Below are 21818 nucleotides of genomic sequence, written 5' to 3'. Positions count from 1 at the left end.
GACAGACGTCGATGCTCTCGTCGTGAGGCCATTGGAGAAATTCAGAGCAGATCTCAAGGGTATGCTGGTATAACGGCCCGTCAAACATTGTCTATGGAGAACTCAATCTCTGAGGCTGTGGCAGCTTCCGTAAAAAAGGCATTGGAGAAAGCAATGGAGCGCTTGATGGCAAATCTCACCGACTCCCTCGTTCAGGTGCTGTCCTCACAACTAACTCCGTGGCTTCAACTAACTAATAAACCCAATATTGTTGATCCGGTGTCGGGTCTACCGCGGAGTCCACCTATTGAAATATCGACCACGCAGCCATTCACAAATAACGATTCACCAAAGCCATCAACTCCTGAGAAAGTCGACCAAATCTGTCTCTCCGACACAGATGGGCTGGAAAATGAAGATGTAGACATGGACCCCCGATCTCTTAAATGAACAAGGTCACCGACAGAGAAAAAATCTAGCTCTCCCATCAACTCCAAAGCAAAAAAGTACGTTAGAGAGACTCCGACTAAGAAGGACTTCTTAAAAGAGAACGTTTTAGACCAAGCAGTCTCTGCTGCTCGGATTTATTCACCATAGGAACTTTAACAGTAATTCAGTGGAACTGTCGTTCCATACTTTCGGCCGCAACAGATTTATTATATCTTATTTCTACATACTCTCCAGATATTATTATTTTACAGGAAACTTGGCTTGCTGCTGGTCAATCTTTTCATCTAAAGAATTTCAGATGCTTTCGATTGGATCGCCCATCCCGAGGCGGTGGTTTAGTGTTGTTTGTGTCATCAAAAATCTGCCATAGAGCTACTATAGCATACCAGATAATGTCCCCAGACTGTGAAATCCTAGCACTGGATATAATACTACCTGGTTGCACACCTTTTTCTATAATAAACACGTACTTCCCCATTGGAGTACAAGATACCCGTTATCTAGATACCTCTATTGCTCGCAGTCAGAAGAACATCATACTAGTGGGAGATTTTAATTCTCATCATGTATCGTGGGGTTTCAGAACGGACACTTGTGGCAAACGCCTGTGGGATTGGGTCTTAATGAATCATTGCTCCTGCTTAAATTCGAGAGCACATACCTTCGTGCGGGGTCAGTCGCGATCTGCCCTAGATCTTACGTTTGCTACCCCGAGCATGACAGTCACCTCCTGGAAGACTCTAGATTCCGGAACTAACAGTGATCACCTTCCTGTAATTTTTGAACTGCTTACTCCGTTAACTAGTTTAAATAATAATATGCGTACTTTTGTTAACTACGAAAAATTTAAAGATGCTTTAAAATCAGCTTTACAAGCCCAGGAGGGCATGGAGATGGATATAAAAGCAATGAGCCTATGTTCAATACTAAAACAGTAATCAAAAAAGCTAAATTTGCTGTGAAATCTTATAAGGGTGGATCATATTGTCCCTGGTGGAATTCTGAGTGCGAACGAGATTCCAGACGTAGAAAAGCTGCATGGAAAAAGCTTTTATACAACCAGTGTCCTGTTAATTGGGCTGATTATACATATATAGCCACCACATTTAAACTAACAGTCTCAAAAGCTAAGGAGGATTACGATTCCAGGCACTACACATACCTTTCGAAGTCTAGCAATAAAAAAGCCCTGTTTAAATTTCTTCGATCTCGCAAAGCTATACCGGCCCCCGTGAACGTCGAATCTGTTGTTCTATCAACAAAAGAATTATCAGAATCACTTGAGAAAATTGCTCAAGGACTTGCGCGACGTTTCACAAATCAATTGCCGATAGGACTAAAGAAACCTCCCTTGGTAGACGACTTTATAGCAGTAACAGCGACAGAGCTTGAATGCATTATTAATTCTTTGCCGGCGTCAGCCCCCGGTCCAGATGAAATTACAACAGGAATGCTAAAAGTTTTATTTGATTATGCGCCTCAGGACCTACTAAACATAATAAATTTCTCTCTCAAGAATTCATGGGTTCCAAGAGAGTGGAGAGTAGCTAAAATTATCCCACTATTGAAGAAAAAATCATCAGGACTTGACTTAGAAAACATAAGACCAATTTCTCTTACTTCAAATGTGGTAAAATTAATAGAAAGGGTTCTTCACGGCCGTATAAAAAATTTTATGCAGGATGATAACCTTCTCAGTCCTTGTCAGATTGGATTTCGTCCGGGCCACTCCATATGGTGCGCTCATGTAGATTTAGAGAGCCGCATTAAACTTGCTCACCGCAAACGAGAGTACGCAGCTTTGGTGACACTAGATTTAGCAAAAGCATACGACTCTGTAGAACTTTGCATTCTATTCGATAAGCTTCACTCTACGAATTTCCCAAAATATATAACCGCTTGGATCTGCGAATTTATAAGGGATAGAGAATTTTATTGTTACCAACACGGTATTTCGACGTCTAAACATAAGCAGACAAGAGGTGTACCACAGGGTTCCGTTCTTTCCCCTGTATTATTTAATATTTTGCTAAGCACCATTCCTTTGTCTCCGGAAGTACATGTTTATGTTTATGCGGACGATATCGCATTTTTTGCCTCCGCAAGCAATATACATAACCTACAACAGTCGTTGCAAAATTACTTAGGAATGCTGGAGACATGGCTAGAGAGATTAAGTATGTCATTAAATATTAGCAAAAGTTCGCTCTTAGTCTTCCCATTAACTGCACAAGTGCATATATCTTTGCAATATCGACAGGAAATCATTCCTCAAGTTGACGAAGTCAAGTACCTTGGTGTTATTTACGATGGCAAACTCACCTGGCGCAGTCACATTGAACATATTAAAACAAAGGCAGAACGAGCCGTAGCTATGCTCCGCCGGCTCAGCCACCGTCGCTCTGGACTACGCAGGGATACCTTACTGATGATCTATAAAATGTATGTTCGGCCCATATTAGAATTCGGCTGCGTGATACTTTCCGGTGGCCCCGCCTACAAAATTAAACCTCTCATACTTTTAGAAAGAGAAGCTCTACGGTCATGCCTCGGGCTTCCTAGATTTGTTGCCAACGCTGTTTTATATCAGGAAGCCCATATACCCACCCTAGATTGCAGATTCCGCATGCTTACGGTTCAGACATATTTAAAAATTTATGAGTTTTCAAAAATGCGTACGCAATATGCTTTTATCACTGAACCATCTGAGTTTTTTCATGTATCGTGGTCAAGATTCCACAGCCCTCAGATACTATTTGTGCAAGCACAGTTACAACAATCGGACGTGTCCATACGCCAAGTTTGTCATTCAAATAATGACTTAACAGACCTCAAAATTGAGTTCGAGGACATATTTCCGAATCATGCTAAACTGTTACCAAGGCGAGATTTAATTAACATCTTACATGACCACCTACACCAACTAACCACTGAAAATGTAATAGCCACTGACGCTTCTGTGTGCAATGAGAAGGCGGGAGTGGGGATCTTCTCTGAATCTCTACAATGGTCTTACTCGCTTCGTCTTCCCGATTTCACACCTATATTTCAAGCAGAATTATTAGCAATTATATTAGCGTTACGAAAACTTCCCCAAAACGACCCATTAGCTGTTATTGTGACCGACTCGCTATCTGTATGTGCAGCACTGACTGCATCTTTAGATACAAGAATTCAAAGAACATTTCGTTCGATGGTACCTCCGTACTTACGGAAAGTATGTTTGCTTTGGGTACCGGGACATCATGGGTTACACGTGAATGAAATGGCCGATTCACTCGCACGAGCATCCCTCAACGGCCCTATCATATCTGTTTTGCCGACATCAGCTTATGTCACCGCGGCTAGGTATAGAAATTTCGCTATATCCCAAAACTCTACAACATCCATACTAACACCGTCTTCTGATTTCCACCATCTTGGCTTCCCATGGAATAATAATTGCTGTCCTTCAAGACAATTGGAAGTTTCTTTTACAAAATTTAGATGCCGTATACCTCCTCTAAATTTTTACTTACACAGGTCTGGTCTCGCTATGTCCCCTCTATGTTCTTTTTGCAGTGCACCTGAAACGATCGAACATTATTTTCTCTCCTGCCACCGCTTTATAAGACAAAGAAAATTATTAGTACACTCATTCACCAAACTTGGGCTATCGCTAACCTCACCAACCATTCTTTCTTTTGGTGCGACCTCACTGGGATCAAGCCACAGGGATGCTTTTCTTGCAATTTACAATTTTATTAGAGATACAAAAAGAGTACCTTGCTGACTTTCTAAAATTATCAATATTTTCTATTATTTCATTTATTTACGTTAACTTACTTTATCAAAATTCACAATATTTTCATCATACGTCTAAATTACTGTTCTAGTCTCATGCTCCACAATTTAAATCTAGTTTGGCTTTACTACTAAGCATACGAAAAACCGCCTGCTTCTTGGCCAATCCCCCATAGTGGGTATGCGCCATTGTCTGGGACACAAGACAAGACAAGACAAGGGACAAGCGCGTTCGAGAAGTTGCGTCGAGGGTCACAAATGAGCCAGCTGCAGAAGAAGAAGAGGATGCTCCAGCCATTGTTGATGATGAAAATTGTTGTTGATGGTGATCTTGCTAGTGACAGTTTCTTCTTGCCAATAAATGTCTCTACCCCTTCAAGCAATGAACAGCAAAGGAGTCAGCTGTGCAACGAAACGACCACGACGTACGCGTCAGCAATATCACAAGAGCGTTCGCGCAGTTGCGCCGAAGGGCGTGAACGAGCAAGTTCGCGGATGACGGAAATGTTTAGCCATGTACAGTATTGCTGTAAAATTGAAACTTTTAAAGAAAATATTCGTATATGTAGTATTGCATAACTGAGGCAGAGAAAGAGGAAGTAGGGTGTGCACGTGTTGTCTCGGCTGTACTCTGAGCCAACTGGGCCTTGCCTGTGGCTTCCTCCTGGACCTCGTTTCACCCTATAAATAAACATATTTTGCAACATCGGTGGAGTGGGGTAAACCCTGGATGATCAAGGATAACCCAGCTCTATGAACTATCCAACGGAGTAGACACTTGGCTGGTTTAGAACCACAAGAAGCGGACATTGCCGATTGGGAGAAGGCAATGGTGATCCCACCTGGGATGGCAGAGACAACAATCACGCAGGGCCGACTGGCTACTGGACACCACTGCGAGAGCCACCCTCCACTTCAGGAGGTTGGCTGGTGCGAACGATGCTGGTGAAGCCGCAGTATATTGACATTCATCAAGACGCCCTTGTGCAATAATGATTAAAAACAAAGTGTGTGTTTCAGTTGACAATGTGAGTGCTTTTGCATTAATTTATACCCGCGCTGCGGTTTCTGTTATGTTTAAGTCATGTTTTCTTTGGATGGGAACGCTAGCTTTCGCGGTGTTGGCGGGTAAATGGTACGCCCATTAGGGATCTGTTCCGTTTCAGTTATGATTGGGGGCCAGACATTCCGAAGTAAATTTGCGCCACTTGCATGCGCAACGCATGGCATTATTTTAGGAATTGATTTCTTGCGTAAGTGGGGGGAACTTTGGATTTCGAAACTGTCGCGATTTCTCTTCCTGGCGCCGCTCCAAATTCAATGGCTGATAACACCAGTGATGCCGCGGACGTTCTCTCCGTGTCGCAAGATGTGTGTTTGCCCCTTCAGATGCCAATGTTTGTAATTGTCAACACTTCTCGCCCTCATAAGGGTTCTTGGTGTGATTTAGCCGAGCCCTATATTAACAACGCACTCAAGAAAAATGTGATAGTCGCTCGCTCCCTTGTTCTCACCACCCATGCTTGTGCACATTTGTTGACAGTGAATGTTTCAAAGCAATCTATAACATTTCCCCTAGGACTCAAATTGGCAAACTTCGACGAACAAGTCATTGTCGGCATCGGAACGGTCTAATTGTCAACTTCCGGAAAATAATTCAGCCACGATTCCAGCTATAATAATTCTGCTGACTTTACGTGCATGGTTAACAAGTCGCTGTCCTCTAGTGAGCACTGCCTGCAGCAAGCAGTGCTCACTCGCTACACCACAGTGTTTGATTTTGCTCAAGACCAACGAGCGTCCCATACACCACCCGTGCCTCGTATGCAGCACAGCATCTATACACGGCAAGCGACGCCAATTCGTCAGATGCCTTATCGCGTTTCACCTTCAGAGAAAAAAGTCATCTTACAACGGGTCGAAAAAATGTTACGGAAAGGAGTGATCCAGGAATCATGTAGCCCCTGGGCTGCTCCTGTGATCCTAGTCAAGAAAAAGACAACTTATGGAGATTCTGTGTGGACTACAACTGCTTAAACACCGTCGCAATGAAAGGCGTGTACACCCTATCACGAATAGATGATGCTGTCGACTGTCCCCACTCTACTTAGTATTTCGCTTCTGTTGATATTCGTTCAGGGTATTGGCAAATTCCAATGGGCTCCTCAGACAAGGCGAATAAACCCTTTGTGACACCTGACAGCCTCCCTGTGGGCAACTTTATCCCCTTTGGTTTATGCAACGCTCCAGCGACATTGGAACGACTTATGGATACCGTGCTCCGTGGGCTCAAGCAGGAAATTATCATGTGCTATTGGAACCTCATTATCTACGGCCGGACATTTCACAAGCACAATCAGCGCCTGTCGGTCGTTCGTAACTGCATTCAGCAAGCTGCCCTTATATTAAAACCGGAGAAATTTCGTTTTTGCGAGAGTCAAGTACTCGTACTAGGATTTCTGGTCGACAAAACGGCATACGACCAGGGGTGCTATAACGTAAAACAATTGCAAACTTTTCTATTCCAATTCTGCAATCAGCCCTCCAAGATTGGTCAAAACTTTTTTGGACCACTCCCACTTAACCTGTCTGTCACGCGACGTCACGAAAACCGTGATAGCTCCGCATTTGCTATGACGTGTACACACTGATTATTCATGATTTGTTCGAACAAAAAAAAAATAGTTATTTCTGATTCGACACCTTTTCACCATTAGCCCTCGGCTATTGGTCAAAAGTTTTCCGGCTGCACCCACGTTACCTGCCTGTCACGCGACGTCACAAAACCGCAAAAACTAACGCGTCAGAGTGACGTGAACGCGATAAAGTTGCATTAATATGCCGAACAAAACTGAATTTTCTTCTGAATAACCGCAGGCTGCCCCGTTCCGAAAGAAATCAAAGATGGCTACCACCGATCGCTCAGGCACTGGCGACTCCCACTTGCCAGAGAGCATGGGTTTAATTGCGTATAATAAAACTTTTTGCATGACCATGTAATGTTTTCGAGCACTTTCGGCACGTTTACGACCTCGTTCAGGCAAATCTTCTTTGCTGAGGATTCGTTTCAGCGTCGTTCTTAAGCTTCCGTTGCATGCCGCCGCGATTTTCGACGAGCCGCCGCAAGCTAAGGAAGGCAAAGTGGACCGACCGCAGACGCTGGCACCACCCTCTTGATACGGTTATCGATTTTCAGTGCAGTGGCTCTGCCCCATAGCATCCATCTCCACTTGAGTATGCTCCTTGCCTCTTGTCAGCCAATTAGATAACACAAGCTACTCAGTGTAGGCAATGCCATTCGTTTTTCAAGCAAACAAAAGTTACCTCCTATGAACGAGGAGAGCGTTTGATTGGTTTCTTCAGACAACCCTGCTGGTCACCGCCCGATGCTTGCGTCGGCGGTTACGCAAATTTGACGTCAGCAGCGACGTCATAGGGCCCCAGACCCTGAAAAGATAGCAGTGGTTCGCGACTTCCAACAGCTACATGCGGTGAAAGACCTGGGAAGATTTTTTGGCCGTTGCTGATATTTCCGGCGCTTTATCAATCATTTCGCACAGCTTGCCTCTCCTTTCACGTCTCTCCTCCACAACGACGCACCATACTTAACTACTGACTTCGAGTCTGCGCTTAAATGTTTACTAACTACTGGGCCGGTTCTTGACATTTTCATCTGGAGGCGTCAACTGAGCTGCCTATTGACGCCAGCAGTGTGGGTGCTGGCGCTGTGCTTGTTCAGATCTGCGGTATCGGTCAGCATGTCATTGCCGATGCTAGTCGGACACTTACAAAAGCGGAGAAAAACTACCCCGTTACTGAACTCGTGTGTCTAGCAGTCGTCTCGCCAGTTCCGTCCGTATCTACACGGACGTGCATTCACGATAGGGACTGACCATCATTCACTCTCTTGGCTCATGGGGCGGCGCGACCCTACTGGGCGGTTGGCCCACGGGGCTTTGCGCCTTCCAAGACTGTACCTTTTCCGTCTACTTCAAGAGTGGACGAGGTCACATGGATGCTGACTGCCTATCCCGTCACCTTCTCCGCACACTAAAGATGACGATGATGACAGCAATAAATACCTAGTTATATTCTCTTCCGACTTTCCAGACCTGAGCACCTTCGAGAGCGAGCAACGTTGCGACCCTATCTTAAAATCCTTAAGGGAAGCTGCGCGTGAGTTAGCAGGAACAGCGCCGTTTACATTTCATAAGTGTTTGCCGTACAAAAAAATACTCGGCTGGTGGTCCTCCATTGCCTCTAGTGGTGTCTGAAAACCTGCGCCTCTTGTCCTTCGTTGCATTCATGATGATAACACATCAGGGTACCTTGGCTTCGCACACACAATACACCGACCTCGCCCGAGCTTTTCAGGTCCAAGCTCTTGAACACAACGAAATAGTATGTCGCCAGCTGTACTTTTCGCCAGCGCCACAAGCAAACGACGACGGCTTCAGCAGGCTATTTGCAACCAGTTAGGCCAGCGTAATTACCCCTTGAAAAAGTCAGCATCGACTTGCTCGACCCGCTTCCAAAGACTTCAGCTGGCTGCCGGTGGAATAGAGTATGCGTCGATTGTGTTACTTGATACACGGAAACGGCGGCAGTTTCATGTGCCACTGCAGCAGATGTCTCTTCCTTTTTATGGCACCACGTCACGGAGCTCCACGGGTTGTCATCAGTGACCGTCGGTGGCAATTGACTGCCGACATCGTTGAAGAAAATTTACGGCTGTGTGGTTCTGCCTACCCTCATTCCACTCCTTACCGGCTGCAAACTAGTGGCCTCACAAAGCAGATGAAACGAGCCCTTAGCAACATGGTATTAATGTACGCCGCCACTGACCACAAAATCGGGAGGTCGTCTCAGCTTTTGTAACGTGTGTGTACAATAGTGCCAAGCATCAAGTCACGGGATAGGTTAAGTTCTTTTTGCTGTGCGTACGCACTCCCCAGAGCATCCCGAATGCGGTTCTACCTTTATCGTGACAAGAATATTCAACAATCGCCCAAACTCTGGGTCGGCTGAAGAAGCATTTCGACTGGCGCATCTTAGAGCGTTGTCCTCACAAGGCCACATCAAGTCTCGCTACGATGTGCGTCATATTCCCGTCAGGTTCAATTCCGGTGAATGCCATTGGTGGCGCACACCTGTTGGCAAAAAGGAGCTTTTACTGCAAGTTTCTCGCCACTAACACTGCAACATTCATTGTACTCACTTGGATGAGTGATGTGAACTGTGTCATTGCGAATGTGACGGTGAGTAATCGGCATTCAAGTGCAACGTAACTAGTTCACGTATCCATGCTGAAGCAATGCCCCCCTCACACCTTCCGTTAGCTTACTCAGCGAGGGAGCGCGCGCTTTGTTATACCTTTTCAAATAAGTACCTCCGTGAACGTAACATTATCTGCACACACACACACACACACGCACAAATATATATATATATATATATATATATATACATAAATTGGCACATGAACTCGTTTATCTTTTACGGGTGAGCGCGTTTACCGTCCACGAAATGTTATCGCTCAGCGTAAGACGCGTCTCGATGTATCAGCAGTTTCTAGAACGTTATCGATGCTTCTATCCGCTGTCTCTTGTCGCCGCACCTTGTGTAATCTGATTGCATGTATGCGCGACGCGAATGGTGGGGAACTTTGTGGAAAGCGCGTGGGTCCTAGCGGTTTCTCCGGAAGATTCGACGACTGATCTCTAATTGCCGACGCGCTTGACCCGCTGATCAGATTTTCGACGATCGCCGACCATGTTCGCCGCTATCGTTCTGCTATAAGTGTAGACTGTTTTGTCGGCACAGGTTCGTCCAATAAAAGTTAGTTTTGTCTTTCACAGTATTGCTACTGTGTTCTTCATACGTAACTCCACGTGACATCTGGTGGAGGTGCTTTTCGTTTATGTAGCGGACGCCCCCGACAAGCCGTGATCCAAGCCCGGAGCGCAAAGAGAACACCAACGTAGTCCCGGACCATCGAGCAAGCCGCCGTCTTCAACAGCTGCCCCCGGAGCACAGACTTCTACCTGAGAAGACCAAGAAGATTGTGGCCAAGGCAACCCCAATGGTAGCCCCAGCGTCCCCCATCGTGCTGCAGCAGCCCAGGGAGCCTCCGACGTTCCGCGGTTCAACATTCGAGGACCCGGAAACTTGGCTTGAAACGTATGAGAGGGTCGGTGCATTTAACAGCTGGAACAGTGATGACAAACTCCGACATGTCTTCTTAGCATTAGAAGACGCTGCCAGGACGTGGTTCGAGAACCTAGAAGCCACCTTAACGACCTGGGACCTTATCCAAAGCGGCTTCCCGCAGACATTCACAAGTGTTGTACTCAGAGAACGAGCCCAAGCACTACTAGATACCCGAGTACATCTGCCTAATGAGACCACAGCGATTTTTACAGAAGAAATGAGCCGCCTATTGCGCCACGCCAAACCAGAAATGTTCGAGGAAAAGAAATTCCGCTACTGATGCGTGGTGTAAAGAAGAAACTTTTCGCCGGAATGGAACGAAACCCACCGAATACTGTCGACGGGTTTCTTCGCGAGGCCACTAGCATTGAGAAGACACTGGAAATACGGAACCGGCAATTCGGCCGCCGCACGAACTTGACAAGCTACGCCGGAGTTCAGTCACTGGCCACCGATGACCTGCGCGAGACTATCCGAGTGGTCGTGCACGAGGAGCTACAGAAGCTGTTCCCGTCATCACAGCCTCAAATAACTTCGATTGTCGACGTCGTACGTGAGGAGCTCCAACAACAACTCCGAGTAGCCCTAGAATCGCCGCAGCCTTAGCCGCAAGCGATGACATACGCCACTGTAGCCCGCCGTCACGTTCCCCCTCCGCGCCCACGGCAGGGCCCAGTGGCGACACAGTTCCGTCGTCCACCACCGCCCCCGCTGCCAGCACGCCAACCCGTCACCCCACGCGACATTTCAAGGAAGACTGACGTTTGGCGCGCCCCCGACCACCGTCCCCATTTGCTATCACTGAGGAGAAGCCGGGCACATCTGCCGCCGATTTCCATACCGAGAGATGGCACTCCGAGGTTTCGGCGTCAATGCGGCGCGATCATAGATTGGCGAACGACCTCGCGATATCGCCGACTACCTCGCCGCCACTCAGTGGAGGCCTCGACGACCATCCCGTTCGCCGGAACCAGGCCGCTACCTGTCGCCGCAGCACCGACCATACAGCGGCCCAGCCCAGGGACGCTCTGCGAGCCCATATCCGGAAAGCTAAAAGCAGCAACCGATGCAGGTGCGGTTGCTCTTCGTCGAACTGACGAAGATCCTCCGCCGCCGACGAAGGCGACGAAGAGACGATCTCGACGGCATAATAACGACACGGCGCCGTCACGACGAAGTCAAGAAGCCAAGAGTACACCAACGAAAGATGACTTGACGACGCGACGTTCCAACTTCAGTTCACCACGATGCAGCCGTGATTCGACGCCAAGACCTCACTTCAACGCCAGACAAAGAACCACCGTTGTCGATGTGCTTCTCGACGGCCACGCAGTTAGCGCTTTAGTGGGCACAGGGGCCGATTACTTCGTAATGAGTGGACACATTGCCGCCAAGTTAAAGACAGTTAGGACTACATGGGAAGGCCCTCAAATTTGGACCGCTGGACAACACCTCATTACGCCGACTGGAATGTGCACGGCTAGAATTATCATTCACGACTGGACTTACCCTGCCACCTTCGTTATCCTCCACCACTGTTCACCAGACGTCATTCTCGGCATGGACCTCCTGAACCTACACGGCGCAATAATGTACCTGAAGTCGAAGTCAATAACACTGTCGGAAGATCGAGCGATACCGCCGGAGAGCCTTCCTAGTCACCGCGCCTTGAGTGTGCTCGAAGATCAAGTGAGCATCCCGCCTCGCTTCAGCATTGTTTTTCGGTCGGCACCGAAATACCTGCTGACGTAGATGGCGTCGAAGCACCGAAGCACCGCTCGCGCTTCCCCAAGTAACTTCGCCCTCTCCTTGTTTACTGCTGGCTCCGGTGCCGGAGCTTTTCTGCTGATGATGGCAGAGTTCCGTTAATATATATATATATATATATATATATATATATATATATAGTAGTAGGCAAAGAGGAATTCTCCAGGCCACCTTTCAAATAAAAAGAACTTGAGTGGTGCTACAAGGTAAACAGAACAAGTATTTATTTGCAACAGTTTCGATCGGTGGACCGCTCTTCATCTGGGTTTACAAAAAACCCTGATGTAAACCCTGATGAAAATCGGTCCACCGATCGAAACTGTTGCAAACAAATACTTGTTCTGTTTACCTTGTAGCACCACTCACGTTCTATATATATGTATATATATATATATATATATATATATATATATATATATATATATATATATATATATATATCATAGTTAAGAATAACGCCTGGACATGGGCAGCAGGATTGGGTAGAGCGTTGCATGCCGCATAAGCTCTACCTTAGCGACTGTGCTCGGTGCAGCGATCTGCCCGTTGTGTAATAAACCTCTTTATAATTGATGCACGTGCTGGGTCCCTTTCACATCTACCATTCTAGAACTCCGCATTCGGATGGCACCACCCGTCATGCCAGATGCCCACCAGCAGACGCTCAGGTCGCAGCCTGTTCCCTGCGCTGGCGCTATTCGCCAGCGGGATATTACCATCTTCATGGGGTCGGACGACAACGACTTTGAAGATTGACTTGCGTCATACGAGCGGATGAGCGCTCATAACAATTGGGATGACTCGACCAAGCTAACCAATGTCGTTTTCGATCTCGCGGGCGTGGCCAACCTGTGGTTCAAGAACCAGGAGGTGGATTTCCGAACGTGGGTTGCGTTCAAGGCGGCTTTCACAGCGGTATTTATTCGTCCCACCGTCGGCAAACTCCGAGCCGCGCAGCATTTGCGCACACGCGTATGGGACACGGGTGAAATATTCACCAGTTACACAGAGGACGTTGTGGATCTCTGTAACGGCGTCAAAGCCACCATGTCGGAAGCAGACCGGATTAAGCATATCATGAAAGAAATTGATGATGGTGCCTTCCAAATGCTACTTGCCAAGATCCCGAACCCTGTCGCCGACGTTATCACCCTCTGTCAGGGCTACGACGAGCTACGCAAACAGCGAGCTCTGGGGAGGCCTCCTGCTACAACCGACGAGTCGATCTCCAGCATGGCCATTCGTTCCGACCAAGAGTCGCTGATCAGGCAGATCAAGGCCTTTGTGCGCGAAGAAGACCCTTCACCCAGGTGCCCGCTAGTTCTTTGCCATCTGGTCTGCGCAACATCATTGAATGCGAAGTTTTTGACGCACTACAGTTTGCTCCCTGCAAACCACTTGCGGCCGCTCCGCTAACTTACCCTGCGGTAGCTGCCAGGTCACCCCAAGAGCCGATAAGACTCTTTCAGCAGCCCGTGCGCCGCCCTTCTCCTCCCATTTATTGAGCTGACCCTCCTGTTGCCAACATGTGGTGCACGCACGGCAATCGGCCTATATGCTTTGCATGTAGGTATACCGGACACGTCGCAAGGTTCTGCCGCCGGGTGCGAACAATCAACAATGATCTGCGGGCGCCTCGTTATGCGGTCGACTCAATATGTTAGTTACAGTCCATCCGACCCACCACCATCCCGTACTCTGGCTGATCGCCCTCTGTTCGACCTTCGTCGCTCGCCATCCCCACGTCGCCGATCGCTTTCACCGATGTTTCAGCTGCCCGTCTCTAACAACGAGGGAAACTAGACGACGCAGTTCCCGAGGCAAGAACTGTGCAAGTTTCGAAGTGCCGAAGTCCTCCGCACTTACCGGCTAATGTTATTGACGTGTTTATCGAAGGTGTCGCTACAGTCACTCTTGTTGATACCGGCGCAGCTGTGTCTGTTATGGATACCAGTTTTTTACCGATCACTTCGGAAGGTAACGACGACTGTATCTGGATTGTCACTTCGGACTGCAAGTGATCCACCTGTCGAACCAACTGCACCCTGTACAGCCCATGCCCCGATTCAAGACATTACGAACAATATAGAGTTTGTAGTGCTCTCATCCTGCTCCCAGCCAGTTATCCCAGGATGAGATTTTCTGACTTCACAAAACGCTGTAATCGACTGCGCTCACGGGAAGGCTGAATTCACTCAGCTCAGTGACATCACCTTCAGTGATCCTAATTCTGCTAAACTTGTCGTCAAGGAAGACACCATTCTACCGCCATGCTCGTCAGCACTTCTACCAGTCTCATGTTATGCTATCTACGATGGAACGGCCCTCTTCGTTGCCTGAAAAGCCCTTCCTCTTCGTTTTGCTACTCGTGACCTCGCCGCCGGTTACAGCACAATGCCCGTTTATACCACGCTTTAATTCCCATTCACATTGCTTCGTCACGAATGCCTTATCCACGTCGAGACCATCGATTCTATGTAGATTGTATCCGTCCCCGACGAGACGTCCCCTTCGACCGTCCTTGACCTTAGTGCTCTCTGTGCTCAGCATCCAACATCCACGGACGTCTTCAGCCTATACCTCGCAAGGATGCGACACACTCACAGTGATCCCAGCTTCTTACCATTCTTCAGCACTTCCAAACTTCCGCACTACATCGACATAGGCTCCCACTCACCGCTGTATCAACTACCATATCGCGTATCCGCTGCGGAAGGCCGCGGCAGTGCCGACCAGGAAGACGACATGCTTAGTCGTGGCGTGACTAAACCTTCGCAGAGGCCATCAGCTTCTGCCGTGGTACTTGTCACAAAGAAAGACGGTTCCATACGCTTGTGTATTAGTTTTCAGCGCTTAGACAAGATCACGCTGAAAGATGTTTACCAATCGCCACGCCTTCATGATGCCTTGGACTGCTTACAAGGAGCCGGGTTCGTGACTTCATTGGACTTGCGGTCAGGCTACTGGCACGTTCCGAGGATAGAGGCCGATTGCCAGAAAACTGCTTTTCTTACATCACATGGCATATATGAGTTCACCACAATGCCTTTCGGACTTTGCAACGCGCCTGCTACAATCGAAAGGATGATGGATTAAGTTTTGCGCGGCCTTACATGGAAGATATGGCTATGTTACCTTGACTACACCGTGGTGTTCGCCCCTGATTTCACAATAAACCTGCACCACCTTCGGCACGTGCTGAGTTCCTTAACAAATGCCGGTCTGCAGCTTAATCTGCAGAAATGTTTCTTTGCCAGACGCAAGTTGGCAATCCACGGCCATGTTGTGTCCAAGGATGGCATTCTTCCGGATACGGAGAAATTTCGGGCCATCACTGCATTTCCTAAGCTCACTACAGTGAACTAATTTCGCAGTTTCATCGGCTCATGCTCTGATTTCCGGCACTTCAAAATTTTGGATCGATTTTATCACCCCTCACGCAACTGCTTCGTGGTGCCAAAGCCCTCTCATCGTGGTTCCCAGACTGCCACCATGCGTTCGCCACCTTGCGCTATCTTCTCACGACGCCACCTATTCTTCGCCATTTTGACGCTCAAGCTCCTACTGAATTACAAACCTACGAAAGCGGTGTAGGCCTAGGTGCCGTTCCCGCGCAGCACTTGCTGGTCAGGCAGAATACGTCGTGGCCTATGCCAGCCGCACGCTGACCAAGGCGGAGGGCAATCATAGCGTCACGGAAAAGGAGAGCTTGACCATCGTCTTGGCGCTTGGCAAGTTGCGCCCTTATTTATATGGCCGCTCTTTTGAAGTAGTGGCCGACCACCATGCGCTGTGTTGGCTTTCGAATTTAGACGGCCCGTCTGGCCGCCTCTCTCACTGGGCCCTGCGAATCCAGAAGACAACATACGCGCGGTGTATCGTTCCGGCCGGAAGCATTCCGACGCTGACGCTCTTTCCCGCTCACCACTCTCGCAAGAGGCCACTCGTGACTCTTCTTGTGAGCGCGCGTTGTTGTCTCTTGATTCTGACGCTATTGCTGCCGAACAACACTATGACGCCTGGATTGCGCCTCTTTTCGACCTTCTCTCGGATATCTATACGATTCCAGCCTCTCGAACACCGGCTTCAAGTTCCTCGTTTTGCGATCAGTGATCCTCTCCTGCACCAACGCAACTACGCACCAGAGGGACGTACCTGTTTGCTCGTCGTCTCGAGAGCCTTGAGATCAGAGATCTGTTCGTCTTTCCACTCAGACCCCAGCTGTGGCCACGTGGGCGTTTTCAAGACGTACGAGCTACTTCGGCGCCGCTACTACTGGCGGGGTTGTGCACTTCTTTCAGAATTTTGTCCGCTCTTGCCGAGAATGTCAGCAAGGCCAATCGCTACCGTACCTCCCAGCCGGTGAACTCCAGCCCCAGCCATGCCCATCGCAACTTTTTGATACTGTTGGTGTCGATTTATATTCTCCACTTCCTATGTCTACGTCTGACAACCGGTGGATTATAGTTGACGTAGACCACTTAACATGATCTGCAGAGACTGCTGCCATCCCAGCTGCTACAGCACAAGAAACCGCCACTTTTATACTGCGCCATTTCGTGCTTCGTTTGGAGGCCCTGGTGGACTCCTGAGCCACCGTGGGTGCGCCTTCCTGTCTGAAGTCGTTGAACAATTGCTTGCTGAAAGCGCTATGGTTCATCGCACATGCACCGCCTATCACTCGCAAACCACTGGTGAAACGGAACGCCTTAAAGGCACTCTTGTTTACATGCTCGATATCTACATCGCATCCTACCACTGCAATTCGGACCTAGTTGTTCCGTTCGTCACCTACGCCTACAATACCGCAACGCACGCCACTACCGGTTTCTGCCCCTTCTATCTTCTTTATGGCCATCGTGCTTCCCTTACAATCGATTTGATTCTGCCCTGCCACCGAGATCCATCACAATACCTGCCACCCTTGGACGCCGCAAGATACGCTGAAGAATGTCGTAAGTTGGCCCAGCACTTTACTTCGTACGACCAAAATCGCCAAAAATCAAAACACGATGCTCGCATCTCGACTCGAGCCTTCTTACCGAGAACACACGTTTGGTTGTCCGTTCCGACCCGCCCACCAGGGCTCGCTTACAAACTTCTTGCTAAATACTATGGACTATACCGCGTTCTGCAGCGAAATTCTCCCATCAACTACGTCATAGAACAACTCACATCGCCACCTGACATGCGTCCTCGTTATCGTAAAATCGTCCACGTCCAGCGGCGCCAGCCATATTATGATTCTGCGGCTTCATCTTCAGATAAATTGCCAGAATGGCTCCTTTTTCCGATTGGACCATTGTAATCAAGAAGAACGTCTGGACGTAGGCAGCGGGGTTGCAAACAGCATCGCGTGCAGCAGATGCTCCAGCTTAGAGAGTGTGCCCGGTTATGTGCTCTAGCCGTTATCGGCCCGTCGTGTAATAAATCTCCTTTATAATACACATCGCAACGGGCCTACTAGAAGTAGATTAAGGGAGGCAATGAGGAGAATCAGGATCGATGGCTTCAAGTCTGTGATGCCCTCATCATGCATCTTCTCTAAATAAACCCTTTCAATAAAACAATGCATATATTTGTCTTCGGATCCGGTACTTAAAGAATTAAAAATTGAGGCGCGCGTAGAATGGAAGAACCTTTAAAATTGAAGTTTCCACCGGGGTACGTCCTTCATCCATAGTGCGATTACAAGCACACAAAGCTCAATTTATTCATTTGCTCTGTAATCGTAACATTGTAAGTAACATTAAAATAAAGAATACAGCGCGTTGCCTATGACCACAAGCAGGGCCTACATTTAGTGGCGTCATAAATTTAAACACGTACGTTCACGCAAGTCAAAGTTAAAAATAAGTAATTGTGTGGTTTACGTGCCAAAACTACTTCCTGATTATGAGGCACGCCATAACGGGGTACACTCGAAATTCGCACCACCTGGGAATACTTAACGTGCCCCTAGGATAGGATAGGAATAACTTTAATAAAGTGCCGGCAAACGACGATTTAACGAGTCGTGACGCTGGCCAAGCGTCGACCCGGGGTTATACCCTACTCTGCACTAGCCCAGTTGGGCCCGTTTGTAGTGGGTCATGAGGCGTGTGCTTTTCGAGCGCACCCCGGGCCTGCTGGACGGCCCATAGTTGCCCCTAAATATCAGTATACGGGTGTTTTTGCATTTAGCCCCCATCGAAATGCGATCGCTGTGACCAGGATTCAATCCGGCGACCTTGTGCTTAGTGATGCCAAAGTGAACGAAAAGAAAAAAAAAAGAAGGTACATACACACTTGCGCTTACATACAGTGACATTAGAACCTAAAACAATTTTCGGCAGCATGTTAGACTCATGTAACACGTGAAGGAGAAAGCCTGCTGAATACTTGGCAATCCATAGGATCGGAGGAGTCAAACTACTTGCAAGACATACAGCGCTGCAATGTGAAGCAAACGTGGAAAAAACAATTACTTGCGATGTTCGGCCAGCTCTCTACGTTGACGTCTCGCATGGTGCAGTTCGTGCTTCTTCGTGCTTCGCTGCGCAGTTCGGCTTCTTCGGCTCGTTTTCGACGTTTGCCTGTGGCTTCGAGCGCTCGTATAGCGGGGTAAGGCTCGCACCAATGACGTTTCCCTTCGACTTAGAGTTCCATCCTCTTAGCAAATAAAAGCACCAGACACCCGCCGTGGTTGCTCAGTGGCTATGGTGTTAGGCTGCTGAGCACAAGGCCGTGGGATCGAATCCCGGGCACAGCGGCCGCATTTAGATAGGGGCGAAATGCGAAAACATCCGTGTACTTAGATTTAGGTGCACGTTAAAGAACGCCAGGCGGGCAAAATTTCCGGAGTCCTCCACTACGGCGTGCCTCATAATGAGAAAGTGGTTTTGTCACGTAAAACCCCATAATTTATTTTTTAAAGCACCAGTCGCGGTTGCACAACTTGCGACCACCGCTCGCCACGTCGCACATCGCTTCTCGCCTGGCGAGCATCCTTGGTAGTAGTGTACGTCCGACGGGGGTATGTAATGCTTTATGATAGTTCGAAGGCTTCTTTTGAGTTTGTTACTTGTTTAAACACATGTTTTCCGGGTGCTGTATTGGTCATTTCATTGATGTAGCCATTGTTCGCTTCACTTTGCTGATCGCTTGTAGCTTCTGCCTTAAGTTGGTGTGTCACATCGCATCTTGACTTGCTTAGGGGGTAAGAGGCATTACAGACGGTGTTATTTTTGTACCACTCGACATCGCGCAATGTTTTTAGGTACTAGTCATTCGAAGGTGCTTTCGCCCTACAGAAAATCTACGTAGGCTATGACCACAAGCTAGCGTACATTTTTTGGCGTCATTCATACCAAGACGTACATTTACTCATGCGAAAGTCAATGAAAGAAAAAAAGAAACACCTGAATGCAAACTAGCGCAATCTTTCACTCTTATGGTCTTACTTTTTAGCGTGCTGATTATGTGACCGGTTTTTAACGTTCGAATTTTTTGCTTTTGATGAACTATGCAGTACCAATTCTTTTGATACCGGCCACAGCGGCTGCGTCTAGAGGGATGCTAAACGCAACAATGCCCGTTTTGCGGAAACCACTACCATTTTCCGCAGCCGTTGAGAACAAGGTTGGCGTCCTACGACACGGGCGCGCAGTGGCCGATCCTGATGATCACTTGGCCAGCAATCATGGATAACCTCGCACTCCACCTACGCTTCATGTGCACTGCTAATTCACACATTACCTACGGGGAATATTTTCTTTCATTTATAATGCCACGAATAAACGCGCAAGTTTGAAGTCACGGTATACCACCACGGTATGTGTGAGCGAGGTTGTATTCACGTTGTATTTCCTTTAAATTTGACATGAGTGAATGTACGTGTCATTGCGCCACTAAATTTGGGCGTGATTTTGTCCATAGGCTACGTACCCCCATTTTTTATTCATAATGCCGCTTTTATGTAGATCAATTTGTACTAAAGCTTTCTTTTCACTTTGGGTTTTTTGTTGATTTTGATGTGACTGAATATACGTGTTGGCACTCATAACGCAACGCATATTCCCATACTTGTGTTCAAAGGCTACCTGCTCTTCTTTGTTTCTCTTTTTTCACTCTCCTCGTTACGGAGAAAATGTATAGATTGAGCTATGTGTGCTTGGAAGCGCACTCCTGATAAAGGTGGGACCCTTGCCGAAACGTTGAATTTAAATATTCTTTTTATTACGTGCGCCAGTATTTCAATATATATAGACAGGGAATCATTGGCAGTTGTGGGAAGCTTTATGTTTATTGGACACCTCGTCTTCCCCTTTCACACTATCGTACCTGACCGTCCTTGTGCGGTTCGTCACAGGCTCCGCCCTCATCCCGTGAGAGTCGTAGGGGATGGAGTGATCATATTCTCTTAATCTCCCCAGGTTAATGATATTAGTCTAGTGGCCGAGTGCGATCACTCTGCGGTCGATGTCTTAGTGTAAAGCAGAAATCTTGCGTATGATCTTATACGGTCCTTCTGTTTTTGTATTGAGTTTACCGTGGTTAGGGTGCCAGGGTGTGTCGTATACGAAAACGTCCGCACTTGAAGCTCTAAGGGAAGAAATTTCTTCTAATGTACGAGCTTGTTTTTCTGCTGATAAAACAGGGGAATGCGGAGCGGGTATGCACGAGCTTCCTGCAGGTTCTCAGCAACCCCGCAGACGAGATGTGGGTAAGCTGGTGTGCTATAGATAACCAAACAGGGGTTGTGGTCCGGGACCTCGCGGCGGGTTTTGGTGCACTCTTCGAAAACATCAGAGAGGAGAGACGTCCTTGGTTTGGGGGTTCTTCGTGGACCTTGCAGTGCAGGTGAGTTGGTATGGACTGATTATCACGCTTATTTAGGCCGTTACACTCTGGAAGTTGTGAGTTTGTAAAAAGCTGACGAGTGTTGTGTTTAAAGAATTCCTCGAATTTTCCGCCGGTGAATACTGTGCTGTGGTTGGAAAGAAACGTCCAAGGCTTTCTAGCAATGAAGATTCTCTTCGGGCAGCAAATTTAAGCGTCGCATATTTCATTTCTGTGTCCACGCATAAGAGGTGGCATGGTCAAAGGCCATGCCACCGAAAGAAGCTGATCCGAAAGAAATCTTTCGGAACAGCTGCGGTTGGCGAAACCCCCGATAGTGTCTATAGTCAGAAGCTCAAATTGTTGCACCGCTGGTGGTGACAATTCCACAGATCAAAACGTTTGGTTTTTTCTTCATGCTGAGCTGGAAAGTATCGCAGTGTCGAACGTATTCCGAAGCGTAGGTGAGGATGTCAGGCCAATAATAATGCGGGAGAGAGTAGTCGCCATAACTTGTTTACTCCCACATGACCGTAATCATCAAGAACCTTCCGATGAAAAGAAGACAGGAGAGCAAAAAGAAGGTAGACTTGTCATTTGCCTGTGCACGTCACTATGACCATTCCATTCTCAATAATATGCTTCCAAGACGGCTTGTCATGGATTTGCTCTCGCAGTTGTTCAGCATATAGGATCTGAATGATAATTGTAGAAGGATTTAGGGTTGGGCTTGTTAGTTTTTGTTTACCGCGATAATGCAGCGCGAAGGCACGATTGCAAAGAAGAGACACAACATCTCACAGGCGCTA

Source organism: Dermacentor andersoni, chromosome 7, assembly GCF_023375885.2.
Source record: "Dermacentor andersoni chromosome 7, qqDerAnde1_hic_scaffold, whole genome shotgun sequence".
In the NCBI taxonomy this organism is placed as follows: Eukaryota; Metazoa; Arthropoda; class Arachnida; order Ixodida; family Ixodidae; genus Dermacentor; species Dermacentor andersoni.
This window is presented reverse-complemented; position numbering follows the sequence as displayed.